Raw genomic sequence first — 6,925 nt, forward strand, 5'->3', positions numbered from 1 at the left:
GATAGCATTTGCCTTACTGGTAAAAGAAAATTACCTGTAATACATAGTTTAAATAATTACTTTTAAACAAAAGCTTCTTTTCTGCATTGCGTATTTATCTTTTGAGACCAACTCAGCAGGGCTATGTATTTTATTAAAATTGCCTTCAGACTGCTAATGGCAGGGCGTCTGTTAGCACAGGAAAAGTGATGGCAGTTTGACTCCTATTCCTAATATTGGGAGTTAGTCCAGACACTTAAGAGCCAGAACTCTGCTGTGCATTTGACTATGTTATCAACACTTTACTTGCTAATGATACTAGTGACAGCATTTCAATATGATGGGTCAGACTTCAATAGGAAAGCTTGTAATTATGCTTACGGAACCAAAGAAACCCCCCAAAAAAACATCAACTGCCTCCCCCCAAGAATCTCTTTTATCAGCAGATCAGTTGGTGTTAAGCTTCGTGACTGGGAATTATTTAGTAAGCTTCTGTTCAATATTGGTTTCCTTCTCCACCTTCCACCTTGGATGGGGAGCCTCCATCAACACCTGATCTCTCCCCATTCAGAAAATGACAACTGAAAGCTTTCCTGTGGTGCAACTGTGTGCCAACTACCCAGCAGAAGGTCACACTGATGACTTCCCTGTGGCTTTTATTTTCCCCAGGGAAATCCACAGCCAGAGCTGACTGCTTGCCAAATATGCTGAGTGCCACAAACCAGTAGTGCTAAGATCCTCCCATCCTTCTTGATGGGAAGCAGTAAGCAACTGTGCCGAACACCTGTGTCAGCTCCTATTTCTGGGGACATCCCAGGCAAGCACTCATTCAGCATTCAGGGAATAGGGCTCCCCTCTTCCAACGAGCACTTTTGTCCAAAAACTTCTCAGTAGTCATATGATAATAGTTCTGTTTGGCAGATCTCTGTAACATCAATGTGTTTAACTACTGTTAAAGAGGATGATTTAAATCATTTGTGAGTTAAATATTTTACTATAAGCATCTAAATGAAATCAGCAGAAAGATTCTTTTCTGTTATTGTAAAAGTAAAGGCAACACTCGCCATCACTACCTTTTGGAGCTATCTCAGCCAACCTGAGGAGGAGGAAATGTAGTCTGAGGTGTAAATGGCATGACTCTATAGATGGATGAGATTTAAATCAATCAATCTTTTTCCTATAACTGAGAACAATATCACCAAATTGAACCAATGAAAATACTAGCCAAGATATGAGATGGAGAAGAAGTCAGGCAGTATAATGAGGGTGCCTGTCACAGAGTAAGTCAGTAAAAATACATGAATGAATAAATGAGTAAATGAATGAGTACACAAACAACTTTTGATACTTCAAAAAAAATCCATAATGTAGAAATGATTATATTCTAGTGAGCCAATAAAGCCTGCATTTAGTGCTTACTGTTTGCAGACCACTCAGGAGGGCCCTGGGCAGATATTAAAGATAAATAAATGAATACACAAACCAAATACTACTTCAAGACCATACAGTTTGTAAAGCAGCAAAGCTATAACTCAAACTTGAGAGTTTCCTTTATTTCCACTATTCCACGTGATCTTCAAAATTCTACATGACATTCAGCACCCTCATCTTGCAGGCTATCCCCTCAGTCTACATTGCTCTTCTTCCACTAAGGAGGCAACTTTCAGCATCAAGTTTCAATTCATATAGCTGCATCGTCAAATCCCATGCCAGGTCCCAGAATCTCCAACGTGGAATACTTCCTCAATGTATCAATATTGGTAACTCAAATATAAAGACTCTCAAAACAACTCATGCTCTCTGACCAAACATTTTTTAAAAAGAATAAATCAATAAAAACAAACTGCTTTTTGTGATTTCCTATATCTGTGAATTGCATGGCCTTTATTTCCATTATTCAAGGTTGAAATTGATCCCTTAGCACTCTAGGAAGACATCAAACCCTATCGAATCCATCTTCAGATTTCTGCTTATATCTGTACCCTGGTGTTACCACTTCATGCCTGACTTTCCTGAACTCTTACTTCATGATTACATTAGTAATCTATCTTCCTTCTTATAGCCATAAAGTTTATAAATCAATCAGCCTCATAGTGACATCATAATAATTAATTAATCCAACGCACAGCCCTAGTCATCACCCTACTTTCTCAAGACAAACAAAAAATTTTAATGACTCCACAAGTCCTGTGGAGTTAGGACAAACCACTTAGCATAAGATTCAAAGTCTTCTTATTATTTGAACCCAACTTACCTTTATAGTCACTATTTTCCTTTTGTATCCCTTGTGTTGCATCCAAACTCAAGCCCAAAGAGGAACATAAGACACCACAGCTTTAAATATATCCTTGGCAATCTTCCCACTGTCCAACATCTCTGCTGGGTAAAATCATATGCATCCTTTGAAGCCCAGCTCAAATACTACCTTGTCTATGAAACTGTATCTTTTCTATGAAGCCTTATACACTGCCACCTTGTAGATATTTTGTAGCCTTTATGGCATTAGATTTCACATTGTATTCATTTGGCTATAGCTCTTCACACCAAATTTATTCAGCACATGCTATTAGCAAAGCACTTTAAAAAGTGTATTAGGGATGAAGTGATGAACAAGACAGTTCACTTCCAAGTGAAAAGCAGAGGGAAGATAGTCCTTCAAAAACAACCAAAAAATGGGGTGAGGGTTGGAAAGTCATCCACACAGCTGAATGCAACTAAGGATGAAATAAGACAATGACTAAAAAATACCTTTTGGATTTAGCATGATAATGGTTATTGATGATCTTAGCAAGATTTGGCAAGATAGAAGTGGAAGAGGGTAGAGGAGTGAGAAGGAGAAAAGAAAATGACTGCAATTGAAGATAAAGCTTTAGGAAAATTTGTACATGAAGGGAGTGGTAGCTAAAGGAAGAGGTAAAATTTTTTAAAGAAGTTTTTATTTGTCTTTAGATGAAAAATTTGAGCATGTTTAAGTATTTTGCTTCTAGTAATGCAGAAGAAGTTGAAGGTACTGGAGAAGAGAATCAAAGTTTGTTGAAAAGGCAATGGGTAAGCATAGGTGGAGGAACTAACTCTTGTGGGAGTGGAGAATTTCCTCCACTGTCTGTGGCAGAAAGTGAAAGGAATCACTCCAGACTCAAAAACAATCACAGATGAATACGTGAAGCTGAAGTAGGCATGCCCTCTCCAAAAATTAATGTCAAAGAATAATTTCCTTATTTATCAGTTTAATCATGGAAATGATTCTTATTCTTATGACTGAAAAGGAAAGAATTTAGAGTAAGAATTTTTAGGAAAATAATATTAAATATTCATAAACAGGTATGTATGTATATATTTTTGTTGCATGAATATTCTGATATGCAAATCATGAAAATCTAAGCCTAGATAACCTAGGTAGAGATTTTAAATAGTTTCTAATGCATTGATTAGAAATTTGAAAACTTTCCGGTAAATACTTATTTGGCAATTGAAAACTGCTGCCACAAGATTGCTAGAGGAAGGCCCTCCCCACCTCCCAAATTACTTTTTAAATACTTATTTTGATACTTCACATGATAGAAATGATATGTTTAGAAATAATCCTTCCTTCCAAGTATCAATAATATCTACTTTGACCCAATAATTTTCTGAAAATAAATATGGATCTTATCCTCTGTTATTTACATGAAACCATATCCCTTACTTTCTCATTTGTATTATACATGGTTACTTCTAATGTAAGTAACTCTTTAGTCACCCATTTTCTCTTTATTACCTAATATGTGTACAATGGCTTGACAAACGTGAAGGAACTGCAGCAATAACAACACTGCACTTCTCCCATAGGTCATGGAGGAAGCAAACAGAAGTCAAAGACACCAAGTCACGCAGCTAGTAAGTTTCAGAGCTGCCTTCAGGATTCATGCCTGCGAATTCATACTAAATTGATTTGTTTAACTACTCCATGTTTCCTGCTCATGAATAGTCTCATGGATTGGAATAATAAAAGAGTTACATGATTTTCAAACACCTTCCTTTGCAAATAGGAGATAAAATTCAGGACTTGTTTCTGGACTTATAGAAAGCTATGTGGTTTGGGTTGAAATTATAAATGGCCAACAAATGAGAAATTCAGCTGTGCCAAGCAATTAATTGAACACACACGATTTTTAAATATTATATATCATTATCATTAAGGTCCCTATTATAAAACAATGTTACTATACAAAGCCAAAAACCATAATTCAAATTCAAAAGAATTCTGCAAATTAAAGACATGGAAAAGAAAAAGGATAGCTGTATTATCTAACATTAGCCCCTTGAACACAAGCATCGGTCAATATCCTGATTAGAAAATGTTGCCCTAATCATTATTACATCTATTTTTACTCATAATTTAGACTCTGTCTATAAAGGGAAATTTTTTTAAATGATGTGCACAACTTGTAAGTCAGACTGATCCTTAAAACATATGAACCTTAACATGCTAAGATTCCTTTAATGATCTCCATCTCCCTCAGAATAATATTCAAGGTACCATCATAGTCTACCAGGCTGTAAATGATGGACACCACTCAGCCTCCACAGTGTCATCTCTCACTTGTCTTCTTCTATCTTCCTACCACTGCCCTTGCCATTCCTTCAACACACCAAGCACACTCTTCATACTGGCTCTTCCTGTTGAATGTACCTCTCTTTCCCCACATTTTGACATTATTCTCTTATTCCATTCAGTCCTCTGTTCCATTCTCTCCTTATTAAAGAGCCTTTCCCTAGACAGTGTATCTGAGATGGTCTTTCAGTGTTCTCTAGTGTCCCTGCTTTATTTTTCTTCTTAGTACTTATCCCCACTGACATACTCATCAAAATCTTCACTTCACATTTTCTTCCATAAGAATGAAAGCTCTGGGAGAGTAGGAATTTTCCTTGTATGAATAAATGAATTAATGAATGGATCATCATCTTTTTATTTCATCTAGCTAAAGAGAAAACTTTTCCAGGGAAATGGCCCTATCAAAAACATTTTTATGATCTTGATTTCTTTGAATATTGGTATAATCCAAAGTGAAGTGTTAGTACCAATAGTATTCTTTATCAAATGATAAATAGGCAAAATGGCAAATATGATGGTATTTTTATGTGTGTGCATTATGTAGTATGCAGAATGATTTGTGTTCCATAACCTGCGAGGTAACATAATGTAGTAGACCTGCATCATTCCAAGAAACATAGATTTAGTTTTATTACTAATGTTTCATGTGACAGAGGATAGAAATTTAGGCTTGTGAAATAAGTTGATTAGACCAAGTTTCTGTCTATCTCATAAGACTATAGGGATCTATGAGATGTTTGTCCCTTCCTTCTTGATTTTGCTTCCAAACATGCAAAAGTCAAACAAGTGTATTCAATTTAAGGTCAATATTTATATAATAGTTGGATGCCAAGAACACCCACCACATTTAGCTTCAACTTATTTGGTTTTAATGTTTATTTCCGTAATATTTGCAAACTAAAGATTTGGGGATGTTTATTATCAGAATACTCTTTATCAAAGTATCATTGAAAAGTGGTTCTTAACTCTGCAAGAATCTGTGCAGACACACTTACGTTGGCGTATCATTTTAAATACAGCTTTTTGCAAGACTCTTACCTAATTTAGCTAAAAGCAGAGACTTAAGCATATGCATTGCATCAAGATATAGTTGAAATGTATCTTCCCTTTAAGCTGGTAAGCAGTGTTCTCTCAAGGTACATGCCAATAAAAATTTGTCTAATCCCTAATATCCTAATGTTTATGCTAAAAAATAACAAAATCCCTGAAGCATCCAGATAGAATCACTTTAAGCTTAGTTCCTTTATGAGTAAGTCATTTTAATTGAAGAGATCTGATCACACTGAAGGACAAATAACATTTCTCTCTCTGTATAATGAAAACTGAAAGAGCCATTGGTAGTTGTTCTACCGAAGACCTGGATGTGGAGGAGCTAAGACACACTCCAGGGGAGCTGTGGAAGTGGTAACACGGGAGGGGTAACAAAGAGGGAGGGAACCAAGTCTTCACTCATAACTAAGCAATAATAGTGAGAGTTGTGAGCATTGTTGAAACAACCAAGACACTTCCCTGGACCAAGGAATGAGCACACAGCCATTAGCCACATTCATGGCAATGGGGACTTCAAAGGCCAGTGTGGCTCCAGCTTACTGAGAAATGTGACTAAAACTAACCTTGTACAATGACTGCTGAATGCTCCCAGGAGACTCTTCGACTATTGAGACCTTTTATTTACATAGAAATTGTCCGATTTAATTAACTTTCATTTCATACATGGTAGTCAACATTCTGTAGTTACTATTAGTGTTGGCAAACAGATTGACTCTGAAGCGTGTCAAGAGCTTTGAAAGGTGGACCCTAGCACAGAGTATATGGCAGAGAAGAGAAGAAACTCGATTTTCATGACCTGGGTGCTCCAACACTACAATTACATATTCATTAACATTCTACATGTTTTAAGAATTTGATTCTTAAAAGTCATTAAGGGAAAGTCATTAAGAAGTTTCATTTCAAAACAGTTTATACAAGGAAAAAATATAGAAAAAATATACATTCGGGCATCAATGTAACTTAGGTAAGAAATTTTTTTTCTATTCTTGATAGTTTCTTTTCATTGTTTTTTTTTTCTCATCTTCAAACTATAAAAGGAAGACACCCAAATGCTCGGCTTCTTATATTATTAGAGTGTTATTCATAAATTGCAAACAGAGAACAACTCAAGTAAGCACATGGAAGAAATAAGCAAGTGGCAAGAGAATTGTAAAACTGATGGCAAAAGAATGACCAGCAAATGGTAATGCAAATGTCCTGACCTGCTGAGTCTCCCAGTCCAATCTCTCCCACTCCCGATGTCCCGGTCTCCTTGATATTATCTATTTCTTGAAATGCTAAAAAAAAAAAAAAAAAAAAAAA

This window comes from Rhinopithecus bieti, unplaced genomic scaffold (assembly GCF_001698545.2).
Source record: "Rhinopithecus bieti isolate Rb0 unplaced genomic scaffold, ASM169854v2 scaffold_17971, whole genome shotgun sequence".
NCBI lineage: Eukaryota > Metazoa > Chordata > Mammalia > Primates > Cercopithecidae > Rhinopithecus > Rhinopithecus bieti.